General features: G+C 37.7%; 2 protein-coding genes across 3 annotated transcripts in view; one reads left to right on the forward strand and one right to left on the reverse strand.

Moving 5' to 3' along the window:
- The window catches only part of suclg2 (succinate-CoA ligase GDP-forming subunit beta), a 145,116-nt gene that overhangs the window by 74,962 nt on the left and 48,921 nt on the right, over positions 1–21,233 (reverse strand). The window contains exon 3 of the mRNA XM_077602209.1: positions 1,001–1,116. The gene's annotated coding sequence lies outside the window, so the exon portion shown is untranslated. The remainder of the gene's footprint in view (positions 1–1,000; positions 1,117–21,233) is intronic.
- tafa1b (TAFA chemokine like family member 1b) overlaps positions 1–21,233 on the forward strand; it is an 83,841-nt gene that overhangs the window by 3,496 nt on the left and 59,112 nt on the right. The window lies entirely within an intron of this gene.

A 21,233-nucleotide genomic window follows, 5' to 3' on the forward strand; every position in this document is an offset into this window, starting at 1 on the left:
GCAGCTATACAAAAAAAGCAATGGGGACTGATGACTAATTGTGCCTTTAATTTGTTTCGGATGTACTATGTGCGAAAAGATACACACTTTGACACCGTGTGTTGCAGGATACTCTTCTATTACTGCAAGTTTGTGGGCAAGTACGTGATTAGGGGTGAGAAATTGGTGACAATTGTGCCCTGTGTCTTGTTGCCAAATGACTACAACAAGCTAGAGGCAAAAACCCCTATTAATGTGCAGGTAGCCATGGGAGCTTTGATCTCTGTGCCTGGGATGGAAATGACAATTATGTTTCCCTCTTTTGTAATGAAAACCTTTGGCAATTAAGCCAGACGCCTTCTGCACTGCAGGGGCAACTGAGGAAGGAAGCAGCCCCGGCAGATTTAATTCTCTGATTATGAAAAAGCTTACCAGCATTGGTAATGGTGTAAAAGGGGGTGTTATGGGTAAGGGGAGCTTCTTTAGTCGAAGGCAAAAAGGCTTTCTTTAAGCCTCTAACAATGAGTGTTTCTTCCCTTGCTGAAGCGTCAGACATTAGCGGGGATTCTCTCCAGAAACTGTTAAACAGACGCTATCTTCTGCTTAGTTCTCCCTGTGCTATGCATTGCATTTGATGCACAGGAGGAACAAAAATGAAAGAAAAAAACAAAGCCAAATCCAAGCTCGTTTTAGAATCCTAGTGACTTTAGGCAGCATGTCAGAAAATTGACTTACAGTAGATCTACTATGGAACAGCTGACACCCAAAAATCCAAAATATGGTTGGAGGCTCGCCACGTATTAATTGGAACAAGGGGTCGACGGATGAGCGACAGAGAGATGTGAATGAATATTAAAAGAGTGTTTCTTTGCCAGCATTTGTTCCTCTTTTTTTCATTTGTGCCAAATCGGATTTTTTGCCAAAAATGCACAACGAAGTCCAAGCCTCAGTAAGTGTCTTGTGAATAATGCAATGGTCCCAGAGGGAAACAGTGGGAGAAAAAATAGTCAGCCTTTCTCACCTCAGCGTGGATCTAGAGAGTCATCCAAGATGGTCTCGTGTCAGAGCACTCTGGAAGTTTCTTGTCAGGCTCACTAACTGCATCAAAATGTGAAGACGAGTAGGCTTCCACACACCCTGTGCACATTAATGCAGAATTTTGACATTTCCATGGATCCACCCGAGGATATCAGAGCTTTGTTCCGGACATATTTTGATCTTTTTAAAGATCAAATTTGTTATATATATGTCATTAGAGAGGGGTGAACTGTAGAACATAATACCCAATAGTATCAGAAAAGTACTGCATGCATAAACATATTTTTTAAACTTCAATGCAGAAATGGAGCATCCATATAATTTACCCAATCACATCTTTTATAAAGGCAGTGTCTATCTTCTTTATTTTTTGTGTGCCACAAACCAGATGCTTTTTTTTCCCAAGGTTGAAATGTTATGATGAATATTTGAATTTGAGTTGATTTTCTAATGAGTTTCTTCCCAGTTTCACTGAGGCCATAAATAGATGTGAGAAAAACAGATGCCTTCTTGTAAAACCCTCTTTACTTTGACACATTCTACAGTGGAATCATTAATTTCTGTTCTACACCATTGCTAGTAATGTATTCACTCACTGGACATGACATTAGATACATCAATATAATATCTAGAAAAATATTTAAAAAAATAGCTTAGTGGATAATTTGCATATGAACAAGTCACTTCCTGTCAAAGTAGTGCATTTTGCACCATTTGTCACCTCCATGGAAATATGTCTGGAATCCTTCTCTACTCTGAGAAGTGTTTTTACTAGACCACAGATGCTGCAATTATAGGACCCTTTTTTCTGAGTGTCATAACCTGAAAGAGTGGAAGAATTTCCTCACAAATAGAAAATGCCAATGCTTTCCAGCACTCAAATTAAACAGTTTCTTAATTAATCCAGCTACATTTAGTCCATATTTTGCATGGTTAGTAATTGTCATGTGTTCTGCTAGGCTACGTCTGAGTCAAAAATGGACGTTTACTTGGAGTTTGCCAGTGAGCGATGAAAGTGCCACAAAGTCCGGCAAGGAAATTTTCTGCTATGTAGGACCTCGAAGGTTATAAGTTTCAAGAATTTTATTTTGTATCAAATAATAATGCAAGAAATTTGCCTGCACAATAGAAACCCAAGTTTGCAATAGGACTTTATCATATATATTCCTTCATTTTGCATGATTATCCTAGGCAGTGTTGTGTAGTACTGGCACCTATCCCAACTGACTTTAGGTGAAAAGCGGATTACATCCTAAACCGGACACCAGTCAGTCGTAGGGCACACACAGAAACATTCACACTCACAATCAAATCATGTTCAATTAAATCGCAACTGGAGAAAAAGATGTTCAGTATTTTTTCACTTACAATTATTTACGAAGGAAAAAGTCCATTAAAATAATCTGTTGAAGCTAGGATGGAAATGTTCCCTCACATGTACTTTCTGCTGTAATGTCGTCTGAGGCCTACAGTGCCAAAGTATTACTGGATGAATGTTTTGCTGTGTTGTGAAGGTTGACACTACAGAATATGGAACCCTTAAGTCATTGGTAGCATGCAAAGACATGACTGAAGACGTGCTGCACACAAAATATGTCACTTAAATCATTGTCATGAAAATGTAAAAGGTTAAACAAGTTTAAATTTGAAATCCCCCATGAAGAAATTAACACACAGTGAGAGAAGAGAAAGGTTGCGTGATTATCTGAGGAAGTGTTGTCAAGGTCATGTTGAGCTGAGAGTAAATGTTGTCTTGTCCTGTTGAATAATGCTTGGGAAAATCACCCTATCCATCCTATGCAAAAACACGCTGACATTGCATATGGGCAAAAATGAGTTCAAGATCTTTTATTTTTTGCAATCCCAAATGTTTCCATGACAAATGGGTGCACTGAGGCAGAGATTGAGTAACCAGCCGCCTGACTGCTTTGTCACCTGTTCAGGAAGCAGCGCGGCTCTCTTTCTGGCCAGCCTCTAACCTCCCTCGCGTCCTGCTTGCCTGCCTGAAGATTGATGGCGGCCTGATTCTGTGCAGCCAATTCGGCTCTCGAAAGAAATAATCCACTTCATTGACAGATGAGTTGAATGTGACATGACACACACACGCCCGGCTGACACTTTATACTCCTGCTAGAGCAACGTTTTCGAGTGATAACTGCTGAGAAACACTAGAAACCCAAGCCATGTTCGACATCACATACTATTAAATTATATCAGAAGCCTGTAATTGTGACCAAGTCTTATTGTACAACTGTCAGTGCCGCAAAAAAAACTAATTCTAGTTGTCATTTCTTCACATCCTTTACTCAAACGTCATGGTTCAATGAAAAAAAGGAACAATGCTCATTGTTAAACTAAAGAATGCATACAAATGGCATATCCGCTGTGCATCAATACCCAGAGGGGCTGTCTGAAGATAACGGCATTTTTAGCTGGTGTTTTATTTTATTATGAATCTGACAGTTCAGTTTACGAGAGTCTCAGATCTAATAGACGAGCATTATTCCTGGTCCGGGTGCAGCTGTAAAACTGCCCCGTAACTCTTTTGAAGCAGCATGGTGTAAATGTTTTGTTAACCATATTTTGTTCAGTCTGTATTTATTTCGATACATATTACAGGCCCAGTTTGTTTTTACACAACATACATATATCTTGTTGATGGGGGAAAAAGGGGACGCAAGGTTGAAATGACATCCATTTTGACTGGCAGCAGCCGGCCTGCTAATAAAGCCAAGAAAGGGTAGACATCAAGAGGATTCTTATGGCATAAACTGTAAAAGTATAATTAAAAAATAACTGGAAAGCTTAATGAGTGTGTTTAATGTGTCATGATGTTAGTGGTAAAAAATAAAAAATAAAAACAAATCATGGGAACTCTGAGGTCATACAATTCAGAATGCGACCCTCTTTCATCCTGAGGTTGACAAAACCCCACATTTTGACACAGCATTCCTCATAACAATTACTATTAGTGAGCATGAAATTATTAATTTTCTGTGTCAGGCCGTTAGTAGCTTTTTTCCCGGAACATCTTTACAAAAAGGACTGTCCTTCTGCTAATTGATGTATCTTTTTAAAACACATTTCAAGCCTTCTTGTTACCAGTTCAAAAGCTGTAAAGCTAATCTATGGTTATCTGTATTTATTTCACTCAACTTTTTTTTTTTATTTTTATCAAAAGGCTGCCTCTTTCCTGACAGATACGTAGATGAATGTGAAACCCTGATCGTTAATTCAGAAGCTGTATTTTGCCTAACAGGGGTGAATATATACACATTCCTCTTCATTTTGTCATCATGTTTCGAAATGCAAAGAAATCTTTTTCCACTTAGAGCACATTTCCACAGTTGACGCAGATTCATTATTACAATTGCTGTGACTCAGCTAAAGAAACATACACGTGTCCAAGGGCTTTTATTTTATCGTGTTGTTTTGCAGCCTCTCCTATGGAGATGTTGGAGTGTTTCTGAAATCATTCATACAGTACCCACAAGAACATCTTTCCACATAAGCTGTCCGAGGTTTTGCTAAGCCATTAAATCATCTTAATTTCCATCCTCATTATAGTGTGGGGACTAATTAGTGTGGTAAATTTATGGCTCAGCGAGATTAAATTAATTTCTAACGTGAATAAATGCTTAGGTTGTCATATTTTTATGGTATTCGTGAAAATAAAATGATCTGACAGGCACTTGGAGCTTGGGCATGAAAGATGAGCGACATGACATAATAAATATTCTAATATACAAAATATAATGCTGAGATGAAACCAGATTTATTTAAAGTAAAAGACATTTTGGGGCCAAGTTTAGCTAATGTAATTTACATTTTAATTTTGCAGTTTTTTTTAAACACTTTCATGTTTGACAGAATTAACTGCCAACATTATGCGAATATGTACAACTGTGATTAGGTAGGATATGTATGAGCAGCTTTTTTTATTATTTATTTTTTTATTTTATTTTTATGGCACATCTTTGCTCACACTCCCACCCACTAATGTTGCTTTTTCCTTAAACACTTAACAGGACTCAAAATATAAACATGGCCTTACAGATTTAGCAGCGTAAAGAAATCAGATGTTTAAAAAAGAATATAGCTGGTTCACAATATTAATGGCATTATCCTAGCAATACTGAATAAAGTCATTCATTCAAAATATTATAACTAAGTAGAACATTGGCATTTGTTTAACTATAAACTGCGTCACTTGTTCTAAATCAGATACCTAACTGAAAGATTGAATTTAAGAGGGAAAAGAAAGAAAACATAATATATTTCATCATATTTCTTTAAGTGTGGCTATATTTTTTATGTCTAGGATAATGTTCACTATTCGTTTTATTTCTCCATAAGCCAGGTGAGATAGATAAGAGTACTGGAAATTTTGGACTATAAGCCATTATTTTTTAATTTTTTACAGGGTAAAGTATTTTGGTTTAAATATTCCATAATATGAACAAATACGGTTATCTAGTAAAATATGGTTGCTGAGATCTATAGTAAGGTGCGCCTTATAGTAAAAAAAAACTGCAGCACTTTTGCCAAGCAGAAATCCAATTGCAAAATGTATTCTTTTTTTTAATCTATTCAACCTATAATTTTCTATGATAAATTGTGACAGGTTTTTCTTTCTCTCAAAGGAAGGTTCTCTATTTCTCAAATAATACATAACATTTACTCTCATATGTACATGACAACAGGGAAGAAAATGTTAAGAAGACTACTCAAAACTCATTTAATGGTTTTGTTTGACTTACACTGTCCTCCAAATGAGGTAAAATTCGAATTACTATGCACAATCAGCTCTGAATATTCTACTCATGGCACCCAAAAGGGTACTTGCACACATTTGGTTCAAATCACCAAGCATGATAATGTTTCTCGCCATGATTTTTGGCTGTTGTCAATTGCAATGTCAAGTTTCTAGTGTTTTGAAGAGTCACTTAGTGAATGGAGAGTCATTCAACTCAGCAAGGCCGGATGGGGCACTTGAATTAATGGCTATCTAATTCTATCTCATTGGGTACTTTGTTTTATAAATGCTCTTCAAACAGGCGATAACTGTGTTTGGTTTTGGTTGAAATTCTTAAAGTGGAGAGATATTAGAATGCCTTTTATTGTCTCTGCATTTTACGACACAATGGTTTCAAATATTTGTATTGCTTTAGTCCACCACATTAGGAGTTTTTGGAAATATTCTACTATCAATAATGTAATACCAAAATATTAATATCAAATCTGAACAATATTATCTTCGTGAACGCAACATTGTTGGAACAACCATACCATGCTTTGACCAATCCCAGACCTTGCATTTTGCGTTTTTAAACGCTGCTTCATCAATGGAGCAGCTACACTTGCTTTTTTTCAGCTAACTGTACACTGCTCGCTAAATTGAGGATCAGTAGAGAGCTAATCAACACCCTGTGATCTCTCCTTTTCAATCACAGACACATACACATGCACACGAGGTAATGAAAGCAGCCTTTCACAGCAAAACTAGGCAATAACTACCGGATCACTCAGGTGCCAAACAGCGTTCTCGCTCGGCCTCCCTGCCCCGCAACCTCCTTCCATCCCTCTCTGCTATCAGCCCCTCAGACGATTCGTCATGGATCAGATGAGACAATTTGTCATGGATTAGTGCACTTAAATGTCTGTGTGATAGTGGAAGCAGTCACTGGAAAAGCTCAGGAATCCTATTACACTGCATTTTATGGCCAGAAAGACGGCAGTAGGAGTAGAGGTTGAATTGGCACTTTTCTAAGCTCGTGTTCCATTTCTCCACTTTTCACATCATTGGGCATTATCAACGAGATATGCTCCATCAAAAGGACTAAATTGGGAAACAGGAGCAATTGACTTTTCATTGTATCAATATACATGCAACATTTATGACCGCTGTCGATCAAGAGTCAGGTTTAAGAAAAGTAGAATAATAAAAAGAGAATATTATTATTCTTATTTGAAGCATCTCACACTAGCATCAATTAAATTATTATTTCATTTGTTTAGTATGAATGATGCTAAACTCTAGCGTTCAGGTTCTATTTTAAATTGTATGTGCTTTACTACATAATGTTACTACTGTACCATTCCCTTTCACCTCATTTAATTTTCATACAGTGTCATAGATCATTACCATCTTTATTTATACAATAACATATTCAGGTTCTCTCTCACCCATGTGTCCCTCAAGCCCTTCACAACTCTCATTTTTAAAGGGAAATAGCAAGCTTATGTTAATGGAGTAAGGGAACCAGGTAATTGTGATGCAGCAGTGCTACGCAATGGCATCATTTAAATCCACTCTAGAGGGGAAAAATGGGCCTCATGAGTGTTTTGTTTCTGGCCGACTTACTTTCTTTTTATTCACTCTATGGCAGTCAAATTAGATTGTGTTGACTATCTCTCTCATCCGACTATCATCCGATCATTTCACGTGTGTGTGTTTTTTTTTCTTTTTAGGGAGGCGGGGGGCAATCTTTTTTTTTGTTTATCTGAGAATTTTACACAACTAGCAAAAAACAAACAAACAAAAAAAACATTTTCAGTAACAGTTAGTGAAAGCTTCCAGACTGAATTTCTTATCGAGTAGACAACCTTGATGAAATGATGTCTCACTTATGTACACTTTGTGTAGTCATGTCTTTTCATTATATTTAGGTAATTTTAGCTTCATGTAACCAACGTGTTGCCAAGGTGACTTTGGTCCATGTAGATTCTTAATTCGTACCTCGGTGGGACAAAAATTGATTATTGGGTTTGGAACTATGGAAACACAAATTCGATTTGCTGCATAGATCTCCACTTGTCCATTGAGTGATTGAAAGTCTGTCTAAATTCTCCACCTGGGGTGCTCTGTTAGTAACGGCTTAGTTCTGTTTATCTTCTCTGATATGCCTGGATGTGTATGTGAACCTGCTGTGCTGAGGCGAGCACATATTGTCTTGGAAAAATTGCCGTCATCAGGGCTTTAAAAAGACCCGACTACACATAAGATGAACACGGCCAAGTACCTGAACAAATAAGAAATACTATAGGCCTTTTACCTGCTGGTATTACATGTGCCATTCACTTGCACAGTCCTTGGACACAATGGTGACAGACTGTGGAAAATGTGAGAGGACAATTAGTATCCAGCAGTTTTGCAATGTGTCTTCATTTGCTACAGTATCTTCAGCACATGTCAGCTTCACTGAGCATGGCTCAATGCCCTCATACCTTCCCGCTAGAGAGGGAGAATGAAGAATGAGATGGCATCTACATGTGACTGTCTGTAGCGTAATGACCCAAAGGTGCTTTTTCTCTCTCTATGTCCTCCCCTTCAGGCTTATTGACCCTCGCAAACTGTATTAGGATTTTACCAAATATATCTGGTTTTCAAAAAAGAAATACAAAAATACACAATACACAAAAGGCATTCCGTCCACCGCAAAAAGTAAGAGTGGACACACATCAATTCTGTATGATTTTGTAAGATTTGCAACAAAATTACCTGTTATTAAGTGTGTAGAGTGAGAATAGGAATATTACTTTCTGTATGAAAAACCCTATTCACGCATTGCTTGAATAGGGTGTGCGGTATTATTGAGAGCTGATAAAGTCAAATAGCTTCAATTGTGCAGTTTTTTATAATGAGATGTTTTTTCCAGTCTGTATGGATTTCCCTGAATAGTAGAAATGCATGATAAATGTTGTTGGAATTTAAGTGTAAGAAAACTGGACCCCTATCGATCTAAGAATTATACAGTTTCTACAAAGAATGAATGTTTTTATCAGGTAATTTAAGGTAGTATTTTGAGCAGAATATACACAGGGTCTTAAACAGTCCTAAATCCAATATTCTGAATTTAAGGCCTTAAAACGTCTATAATTCTAAAATGTCATACATGCAACTACAATTTTGAAAGCTCTATCTAAGTTACTTTTATTTAAAACACGCATACCATTTCAGTCCCACTGCACTTTAAGAATGTATTAAACATCAGGAGATATTGCTGTGCGTGCTCAGTTCTGTGTCGACAGTTTAGTTAGCATAGCAGAACCAAATTAGCGTACTTTCACCCACGAGTAAGTGCAAGTTTAATGATCTATGGCCTCAGGATGAACAGGTCATGGCACGGTTGAAGGTTGGAGGAAACGCACATAAAGCATGCGGTTCTTTGTGCAAGAACACTTGGAACATTGAGTATAAAGGAATTCTAATCCCATTGCAAATTCCAAAAGCACAAGGTGGTCATATAATACCAGCAGCAAATCCTGTCCATCAGTCATTTTTGTGCCACGTCAGGAGTCAGAGTATTGAGGCCCAATGCGACTCACTCTGCTGCACTCCACTCGACTTCCAGACCGCATTTGGGTCTACGCCGACATTACAAGCGGAGATAGTATGGACTTTGGTGAATAAATTCATATACTGTGCTAGTAATTAAACTTTTCGTTAAATCTTTAGTACTTTTTCCTGGTATTGATGAGAAATAAATTGTATTCATTACGGTTTTAAAAAGACTTAAATTTGGATTTCTGAGACCTACAGCAACTCTGTTTGAGAGTTAATTTCAGAAGTGAACTTTTACAGTGTCAAGTAATGTAGTTTGTCAATAATGTACTGAGCTGATATCCTGAGGCACCTCTTTCTTTCAGCTCTAATAAGCTTCTGCTTTGACAATAAAGTGAACATGTGATGGGCTTGACAAGCAATCACAGAATCTTTCTACAACTAAAAAAAGTTTGAATAAAAAAAAGAATGCATTTTTATTATTAATTCCATAGTGGAGTTGAAGCAAAGTTTGCAAAACTACACTTTCATCTATGGCACAGTATATTTATATAATATGTTCAACAACTGCTGGTAAAAGCTATTCATAGATGAGTTTTTCGATTGCCAGAAGCAAGGATGAGATGGCTGGCCTTGTAAATGCAATAACCATATTGGCTTTTTTTACCCCCAGTAGTTTCTTTCTTTAGAAACTGGGGGTTTATGCAATAACAGCCCAATGGTCATTTTAAATGATCAGTGTGCATCAAATCCATGTATAATTCAATGTAATATCAATCTCACATTTTTTCCAGGGTCTCAGAAAAAACGGGATCCTATTGCATCTCAGATCAAGTGAAAGTATGACTACAACTTAGACTGGTCACCAATCACACAACACAGATGTGGACAAACACACTACGACTGGAATCAACAAGAATCACTTCTTTGCACCTGTGTGAAGCATCAGTATACTGATGGAATTTAAAAAAATATTTTTAATTGTACTTTTACTAGTAACAGTTTCAGGGAGAACAACACTATGAAAGTACATCTGAGTGTTAAATGTGCTAAATTATGAGTTGCTTTAACACTCTTGTAGGAAATGTGACGGTGTAAGAAACAATGGTAAATGCTAAAATTGGTGTAAAAGGACACTTTCTTTTCTAAAGAAATTACAATATAATAAATTGAACATGATTTCTTTTTCTGTTGGTGGATGATATAACACCACCTTGAACGAGATGTGAGACATTGTCCTACCATCAATAATTTTGTAGCTTGGCACAGTTTGATAATTACAAATTCTTAGTAGTTTTTCTTAATGAATAGGCAAATTCATGTTGCATTCTGATAAATTTGTAGACTGAACAGAATAAAAGACTGAAAATATTTCATCTCATCTTAGTTAACATTTTTCTTGAAATTATAAAATTTCATGTCCCATGTTTGAGTCGTATTTATGTACAGTGCTGACAACATCCACATAGGATATATAAAAGTATCCATAATAAGTTTGGTTCCCCTTTAAACACAAGTTGTTATTAGCAAAAATCTAGAAGATGGCACATAAGATGTTGGAGATCAAACTATCATTTTAAGAGTTAAGTGAAATAGGAAAACACCCAAGATAAACAGATACACCACTTGAGCCTAAAATCAATGATGGCACAATTGTCCTGAACTTGAGAAAATAAAAGCCTGGTCAACACCAATAAAAAGTGGAGCAAACGTCTTGAGTGTTCCTCTACTCAGAGGTCTGCTGTGCTAATGTTGGTACTATACTACTTTAATTGAAGGGTGAACACAGGTCTTACAAGCTTGCAAGAACAAGCCATGTCATCCTGAGGTGAATTGGTAGGAGATGAGCACAGAGCTCATAAGTCCCCAGTTACAACCGCGGCCGCCTTTGCCAGAGAAGTAGAATTAGATTTCTTGTATATAGTATTGAAGCACTAAACCAGAGCTATAATACTTTTCATGAGTAACTGAGTCTTAAAACAGCAATATGACTGCCATCATCCACATAAGAGTAAACAAATCAACAGCCTGGGTAAAAAAGTGGAACTATGGCAATTCTTTGACAACACAAGACAAACACCCCACCTCAAAGCATAAAAATGCACACAGAATGGAATACCCGGGTTGCCCAAATGTTTGCGTGCCACTGTATACATGGATGGGACTTATGAGGAATATAGGTACACACTGTATAGAGCGCTACTAAATACTGTCCAGTGGGCCTCCAGTTGCCCCAGTGGTCACGAGTTTAACAACCCTGATTCAACAATTGAGTCACTAAAATTGATGCTTGTTTTTATCTTGCATTATTTTTCTCAGGATAGCTGTGTGCCAAGTTATATCCTCTATGAATGTACTGTATTCATAAGCCTTCTAGATAAGGAAATAGAGAAATATTTATCAATAGCTATAAAGATGTGCAAGCCATTGTCAGCGTGAGTCAGCTACCTAGATTCTACCAGAATTCAGCCCGACAGATGGGAAATAAAATACAATTTATTATTTTCCCCTTCAATGGTATCCTATCAAAGAACACAAATAACATACCACCAGTGACACAGAGCGGTTGTGGAAACATTTCCTGTGGCATGCATACATATACATATACATATACATGTACATATATATGTATATGTATATATATATATATATATATATATATATATATATATATATATATATATATATATATATATATATATATATGCGCAAAGTACAATGGTTGGTCAATCAATGCATCAGTGATTGGCCTTCAAGTCAAGTTTTGACGTTGTAATAAAGTTATCCTGCCAGAAATGTTCGATACAATAAAACACGAGTGAATTGCATCAAGTATACGCAGAAGTGACAAGAAATGCATACTTGCTAATGCTGTAAAGTTCTCTCGCGTTCTATTTTAGAATAATTGTATTGCTTTCTTCCTTTTCGTCGCAGGGTGGACATATATTTTGCAGATCCCATTCAGCCCTTTATCCAGTCATACTGCCAAATCCATTTTTAAAAGGTTAGACAATAATGGCATGAATTCCCTCCTTATTTTCCTCCCACTTCTCAGATAGGAGATTATACATTTCTCCCCTCCACAACAGATAGAGACTAAGCCATGGTGTGTAATACCGGAACTAGACTTGCACAATGGCTGACAGCTCTACTGGGCCGGCGTTTTGAAATTGGGCATTTAAGAGACAGACCACGGTGAAATTTCTGCTTTACAGAATCAGTAAACATTTACATTATAGTGAACTGCACCAAGTGTCTTCCATCACCTAGCGATGAAATAAACACATTTTGTCCTGGATTTTAAAAAGTGCTTTTAGTTTTATTAAGCTATTTTTCAAGTGTCCGTTACTCCCAGAATTACACTAGACTCCATTTTTTTAAAACGGGACTGAGCACAGAATTTCTGTGATATCACTGACAGACACGAGCCTGACAGCAACAATTATGATTTACATATTGCTCCAAATAGGATTTATTTAATCTTTTTTTTATCTTAAAGTGCGATTGTTGGTGGAAAAAACGGATTACCTTCATTCTATATGCGCTTAAAACCGTGAATGATATAATTTACGTTCCCTGTAAATCATTGGATACAGAAATCAGAGACTTCAGTTTTGTACATTTTATCCAAAGCTTACTACAACCAGTATATCAATCCAGAATGATCTGGTGCATGACATGCAATGCAATGGCATTGGTGTGTGTGTGACATCACACACTGTGTTAAGTCTCTTCTATGCCACTATTGATTTATCACTGTGACTGTCTTATCTTTGCCACTTAAGTGTCTCAGATGTATTTTCATACATGCTGTATTATTCACAACATTCACCAAAGGATAACAGATCCACACATCAGTCTTGAACAAACTCTGTAAAGCTATATTTACTAATGTTGTGGGTGTAATTTGGCACAATTGTTTATCAGATCCTCCTTTAAAACTAGTGTTTCCAAATCCAATGAACCATGTCTTAATTGACTTAAAACAATGTCTCTATAGGGTACATGATTGATGATTGAATCCATGAAGCATGACGAAACACATGGTCAGATAGGCTACAGTACAGTGGTGTAGATACTCTCTAGATTCCCTCTGTTGAGGATGGTTTAACAAAGTGGCGTAACATTTGTAAACTGCTGGTGGGGGGAACAGTCAGATTTCCTTCCTCTTTTTTAAATTTTTTTAGTAGTAGAAAATGTAAAGTCAATCCAGTAAAGAATCATATCAAGGCCATTTGAAATTATATTTGAAGACTGGATGGATGGTGTTTTTTTCTGTAAAAGACAATGAATTGCTAAAGAATCTAGGCCTAAAACTATAGTTTGTACCATTCTGTGTGAACTTTACATCTTGCATGATTAATTAATTAATGATGACATGAGTTAGTATAAATATCTCTCTGAAAGACTTGCTCAAAGAATCTAAATACACAAATTACTTAGCTACGAAAACAGAGAAAATAAAAAAAAATGTGCTGCGTGCAAGCAAAGCCACTGGGTGATAAACATGATGTCTGTCCCACCAAACACGATCGAGGAGATGAAGCTGTCTTTGTTTGATTCTCAGAAAAAGAAACAAGAAGGCAGAAATATATTGCAAAGCTACAGAAATCGAGTGTACGCCTTTTTCTTAGCTACGTTTTACCTGTTTCTAGTGAATCAGCATTTATGTGCTGTAGGCGAGTGAAGTGACTGATGTTACGTTTGTTGCACAATGGCTGTGCTCAGAAATTGAGTAATTTTATGTGTAGAAATAGTATATTCTCTGTTGTCATTGTTCGACAATAGGAACTTTGTGATTTGTATATTAAGAAATTTTTGAGCAGCCCTTTTTCACATGAAGGTTATTTATAGACTGTCCTTTTTCTACATTTGGGGATTCTCATGAAGGTTCAGCAAGGACAATATAAGTTACCCGACATTGTTTTACACAGGGGGACCATGAACTATTTATTCATTCATTCATTTTCTCAATGCTTTATTGTCAGTAGGATCGCGGGGGGTGCTGGAGCCAATCCCAGCAGACTTTGGGCCAGAGGCGGGGGACACTCTGAATCAGTAGCCAGCCAATCGCAGGGCACGAGGAGACGGACAACCATTCACTCTCACACTCAGACCTAGGGGCAATTTGTCCAATCAGCCTACCATGCATGTTTCTGGAATATGGGAGGAAACCGGAGTAGCCGGGGAGAACATGCAAACCCCACACAGGTGGACCGACCTGGATTTGAACCCAGGACCCCAGAGCTGTGAGGCTGATACGCTAACCACAAAGCTACTTTTTATAAAATGGTGCTTCTTGGTCACTTGAACACTTTTCAGTTTGTCTGCATTATATCCTGTTGTCACATGACCACTCTCCTGATGGTTTTAAACAACTACAAGTCATTACTTAGTACAATTTGGCAAAAAAGACCAACACAGGTGACAGACTGTGTCATTGTATCACTCTCGGTGCTTAAAATGGAAATGAGAAGTAGAGGAAAACTAACTCATCTGTGGCAAAATGATTCATCAGTCCTTTCTCAAGGTTGATAACATTGCCTTCAGTTTGTGTAGGCAAACAGTTTGACTATTTCTACTGCTATAATATCACCTGTTGTAAAATATGCCGGAAAATAAAACAAGCAAAACTTGCAAATTATATTACTTTGTAAACTGACAAGACAGTGACTTCTCATATATTTTGCCTCAAATACAAGACAAACAATGTTTAGCCTTGGCAAACGGTGGTACTTTGAGTCCTGTTATCCTTCAAAGCACTTCCAGTAATTTACAGAAGTGAAGCAGTAAATGATTTATCACATAGCCAATTTAGCTTCCCACTAAAGATGTTTCGCGGAAGTGTTGACCACGCTATCAGTAATTCTGCAGCGTAATTTATTACCCATGCACATATTACTGTCTGCGTAGTAATGTATAAACACTGAGAATTAAGAGGTGATATATTATGAAAAAGTTAATTACTCAGCAGATTAGTCAGTGCCAAAAGCATTACACTGCCTTAGTAGTTCAACCTTTACTACACAAAAGTCACACATCCTTTGTTATAACAGACCAATCACAGTTTTAGAAGAGTAATCAAACAATGAGCTGCCTTCTCTCCCCTCTCAGAACAAGGCAATTCTCTATGGCCTGCACCATTACGTTTGTGTATTTTGACCTTACTTCACGCTTCACTTGGCTGGAGCACTTAAAGCCAGGCTTAACCCCTCATCCATTGCCACAGTCTATCTCCTGTGAGGGATTGATTTTTCATGTTTGTTTAATTTCCTTTTACATCTAGGTACTCAAAAGCGGAGTTGAAATCTTTTGTGGAAATGCTGTTTTTTCAAGATTACACATTTCATTTTAATAAGGACATCATTCTCCCACTTGTGGCATACCATGACACTTTCATTTTTGTCAACTCTGCCTTGCACTTTTCCTGTTGTTCCTGTCTGTTCCCCAGGGTAGAAGTGTATTATTTCCATACTTCCATCTGGCAGCACTTCATCGGGCAAAGATACAGACGATACTTTGTCAGGTGTGAAAAGTGGAAAAGCTTTGCGCGGGTGATTAGCTATGTGACACAAAGGCACGGAGGCCAGTTTAATATATTGGAGTAAAACAAACCCTTAACAGAAACATAAATCATTGTCATCCTTTGTTTAATTTCTTGCTGGGTTTATTTCTTACCAGGAAATAGAATAATACTGTAGATTACTTCAAGAAAATGGAATTGCCCCCACCCCCATAAATTAAGGGCATGATTACAGTTATGTTGATACCATGTCTCCTTTGTCACTATAGGATACCAAGTTTTGTCTTGGCTAGTCATACAAGTAGAGAGGTGAGACTCCCAAACACTGTCAGCAAGTCAGTCTGATGGTAGGGTAGGTAGATGTGTGAACAAAAAAAAGTGTACCACTGGCTTCTCTGCTCTCCTGTATCATTATGATCAAAAGCACTCATCAGATCAGACAGAAGCCAAAGAAGCCCTGAACTCATACTGCAAAGGTCACAATTTCTTCTATTATTCATCAAGTCAACCTTGCTGAAGTTGGCAAAGAAAAGATAGTGATAAAGAGATTGCTTTAAAAAGGTGTCCCCCCTCCTTCTTCACAAAAGTATAGTGCTATTGTAGAACAGAATCTTTTCATGTGACAAAAGAGCATAATCACAGCCAAATAAATTGGTGAGCAAGAAAAGGAGGCTCAAAGGGCACATGCCCTTTTCTTGTATGATCTGAAGAATAAGAAAAAAAATCACTCTTGGAGAGCGATATAAGAATTCATGAAAATATCATCATTTACAATAAGTATACCACACTCTGTTCTTCACACACTAGAGACCAGTTTTGAATTCAGAATACATATGTAAGATCTTGATCTGGTTTCAGATTGGGCTCCAGAACCCGGTTATCTCTTCCTATATAGTAAAGTATGAGCTATTTATAAAGTATTGAGTTGAAAAGCTTGAAATATAATGACAGTAAATTGACAAAATGTTTTCACTCTCCATTGAATTGTAATAGCTTCTTGCAGATCCTTCTCAAATCCCACAATCCCACATTCCTATAGGAACTTTGAACATCAATGTAGGCAAGTCTGGTATTATTGACATATTATTTGAAAATATGTCTAGGCTTTACCATTAGCCGCGAGCAAAGCACTCCCAAATCAGTGACCCACTGCATTCCAGCCTCCCTAGAAATCTTGTTGCCGTCGCTGCTTAGGGAAATACTTCAGCGAAGCAGGCGAGGGGAGATCTATAGCTCAACACATATTACTTTCTTCTCCCAAACCTCCTCTGCTGTATTCTGTCAACACGCCACCTCCGCAGAACAATGAGAATTTTCTGTGATCCCCCGTTGCGCAAAGAGAGCTCGCTCCCCCACTCAGCTTATTATTCTTATTTTATTATTTTATTTTAAAACACCGTACCGTATCAGCAGAATTACTGCGGCGGTTCTTTACTATTGCTACAGCCTTGGTAGAGTGTGTCAAGCCTACAGGGGTTTGTGGCTTTGATCTAATGCACAATACCAAGTGTAAGAGGGAGGAAATCACGCATATGTGCTCACACACCAATACGCAAATGAGAACAAGACTCACATGCACCAACAAATGATCACACACACACACACACATACACACAGGCTTTGATTATAGCTCAAGGCTTTCTGTGGCTGTTCAGGAGAGGTGACCTATCTATGGTCTAGATTGATAGAGGGAACAAGGAGGCTACTGCTTCTAAACTAGAGGAAACCAATACTCTGCTCATAGACAGAGGGGTAATTATGCTTAAAGGAGGATCCATTGACGGGAGAAGCCAATGAGGTTCAGCAAGACTATGCCGGGAGGGAATAGATGTCAGATTTCCCTCTATGTTACCAATTAAAATTTAGCCGAAAGGATTCTAATGTGCCCTTATTTCATGTGTGTGAGGCAGGCTGAGCATACAGTATGGGGCTTACGATAGTGCACAAGGGTGTGGTTGACTTTGAATAGATCATTTGCCACATGAAGGTAGTCAGTCTTGTGGTTGTGGCGCACAAACATACTGTGTGTGTGGGCACGATTGTTTACTGAATCCACTCCAAGACTTGTTGGTGGTCTACAGGCCATGCATTTTTAATGGTACTTTTACTTAATGATTCATAACTGGCATTCAAACGGGTCGACGTTTCCTTGCCTCTTATACACTCAATAAATTGGTCCTTGGTTTGGTCTAAAAAATAAGTTTTCCTTTTTATAGTATAACAAAAATGAAGGGTGCATTAATCTTAGTTAATCCTATTGCTAAACAAATGTTGGAAAGTGTGATAGCCCCCCCCATTGTGATCTGAGTTGTTGTTTGGCCTGAAAAGTGGTGCTACTCAAAGTAAGAAAAGAAAAAAAGCCATGACCTTATTTGCTGTAATATAGAGTTGATCATTTAGGGGAAAATTTGGGGAATTCTCTCTCCACTCAATGACATATTTGATCTAAACATACAGTATCAGAGAAAGCCCAGGTTTGAACCAAGCACATATGAACTCTAAGGTAGATATGTGGGAAAGGTGTTTTTTTTTACACTGTGCTGGAATCCATTCGCAGTATATAAAACTTTTGCCCCTGCTTCACTGTATTATCGAGCAAAAAATGAGCAAACAATCATCCCACTGTTTTCCCCCTGCAAACATTTCATAAACCAGGGTCCAGTTGTTCCTCCATCACCCCAAGATCTGCCTCATACGCCAAAGGTCACATCTTCTGAGAATCTATTAAAACTACTGGCCTGAAATATCTATTCCACAGACAGTAGACTGTTTTGGACATTTCTTGAGCTAGAGGGATATGTTTTGGAACAACAACATATTAGAGGAAAATAAATCAAACTTAATTATGTAGAAATAGCACATAAAGGAAAAATGTTCAATGGCACAGATGGCAATGTATATTTCCATCTGTTGTTGTGAGGATAATAATTAAAATTAGAGCATAGGCCTTATTTTCTGTGTTCAAAAAGCATCATGAAAGAGTTGTTTTGCTGGAAAAATTGTGACTTTGGAGCAGTTATTTATTAGCACTTATGAGCACATTATTAGTCATCTTTATTTACAGTCTTTTATCCCAGTTAAATGTTTTCTAAGCAGGACTAAAAAAAAGGAATATAACAAAAAATGTAAAGTCCAATGAAAAATAAAGCACTATAGCACCTAGCATAATTCGAAAAAATCGTCCAGTGTATTTGGAGTTTACTAAAAATTATTTTGCAAATTTGCAAATATTTTGCATCTGAATAGACCCACTTTGCATAGTTAATTAGATTAATATTCATATCATGATAGCATAATAAGTTACATTTTATCACAATGCTTTTTCTGACACACATGGCGATCTTAATCGTACCTTTGCTGTCACAGGATTCATAGGTGTATTATATTGCGGCTTACTTGTCGTATAATTATGATTTAATATGTTGTGCCTATTTTCTGACAAGATTACAATTTTTTCCTAAAATTTGAATGATTTTCTTCCCCGCTTGGAATATCTTTATTCTTCTCAGTGCGGTTCAATACTCCTTTTTTAAATTACTTTCCTTTCTTCTTGTCTTTTCTCCTTATTTTCCCTTATGCCTTCTCAACTGAACTGTGGATACAACACATGGTTATTAACTACAGGCACGTTCCCTATAATAAACTCCTAGAATCAGACACAATGTTTTCTTAGGCATGCAATCATCCGTCTTCTTCATCTATCTGATGTATTCCAGCCAGCAACAAACACCTCCACACACTCTTCATCTCTCCATTCACTGTGGGGGTATATTATGATGAGTGGAGACATGTGCTCAAGGCCACCCAGGGCCTTTTTTCATCTGGAGCCTGCCACCGCCTCTCAGTTACAGCTGGCTTGTAAGCAGTGGTGATGGCAGTGGCAATTTAGAGTGATCAACCAGCCTACCCAGCATGTTTTTGGGCTGTGAGAGGAAACCGGGGTACTCGGAGAAAACCCACACAAGTCCGGGGAGAACATGCAAACTCCACACAGTAAGGACCGACCCCAGGACTGTGAGGCCGACACGCCAACCACTTGGCCGCTGGGCCGCCATGTTGATTTATTTTTTATCCATTTGTTATTTGCAAGTTACTTTGGGGTTGGACAACCAGATGTGACTTTTCCTCTTCTCTGACATTGTCTGTCTGCTGCAGCCTACGCAGTCATCGGTGGATTCTTGTCTGAGCTTTGTCTCTTTATTCAGTTGCCTGCGGGTGTTCCCGGACAAGCTACTGCTAAGACTGTAAATGCGCTCACGACTAGTGTCAATTTCTCATACTATATGAAGAATAAAACACATTGAAAAAAAGCTACCACTTGCTTTCCAGTAGGTTGACATAGGTTAGTTAAGCGATTTAGTGCCATGTTGTATAGAGAGGAATTGCTCTGGTTTACCAATGACCTCCCTTACCACAGAGTACTCTGTCTAAATGGATGTACCGCCCAATGTTTAAGATAGCATGATGTTAAGAAGACACTTGGAACAGGGAGGGGTGTAAAGTTAATAGCCAGGGGTGGTTTTGTGATGTTGCTCTGCAGAGAGACAGCCCTCTATCTCACTTATTTTCTGTTTGTTCAATTTCTTCTGTGTACATCAGTGCACCTGGGGATCTGACTGCAACTTCCCAATGCTCTTCAGTAGCAGTCCTCGAAAGATAATAGCCAATCCTGGTCCCCACACTCCCGAATCAGGGCCAAGAGACGTTGCGCTTTGTGCAAGATTTCCAGTGAAGGAACCTGTGTCCCCAAGACTCCCAGCCATTAGAAAAGCAGACGCATCACACTTAGCTAATGCCGCATAGGATAAGATGAACCCTCTCTAGTCTCACACGGAGGCTGTATCAATTTAAACACAGTTTTCGGCTATTTTGTTCTTCGGTCTGATTAGAATGTGGATAATTATATTTATAAACCGCACTATAATTACCATAATTACAATTATCTACAGTGAAATAATCTCAGCTCTACAGGACTGGCTTCCAACGAGAATTACTAATTGGTAGTCAAAAGTATTTTAAGTCCTGATGTTTGTTGAAAGTAAAAAGAGGATATGTGGTGGACAAAATAAAATCAATTCTGACGGTAAAAATATTGAACCATGAACAACTATGTAATGAAAAGTCCTTAATAAAACACCCAGTAGTGCTGCTACTGATGTTAAACTGTAAAAAGGTGTGAAACAATCTACTGAGTAGTTGATCCAGCCTTAATGGTTCCTTCTTCATGTATTCTTTTTTCCCAACTTAAGTATTTTCTCCTTGTATTGTGGGAAAAAAATAATGGAAAAATGTCTGATTGGTTATTTTCAGACTGCTACTTTGACCAAAGAACATAAAATTTGGATTGGGCCCCATGCTCTAGAGGATTTATGCTTGCTTCACCTCGGTAATGGTTTAAATGAGAAAAGC

The sequence above is a fragment of the Stigmatopora argus genome, chromosome 6, assembly GCF_051989625.1.
Source record: "Stigmatopora argus isolate UIUO_Sarg chromosome 6, RoL_Sarg_1.0, whole genome shotgun sequence".
In the NCBI taxonomy this organism is placed as follows: Eukaryota; Metazoa; Chordata; class Actinopteri; order Syngnathiformes; family Syngnathidae; genus Stigmatopora; species Stigmatopora argus.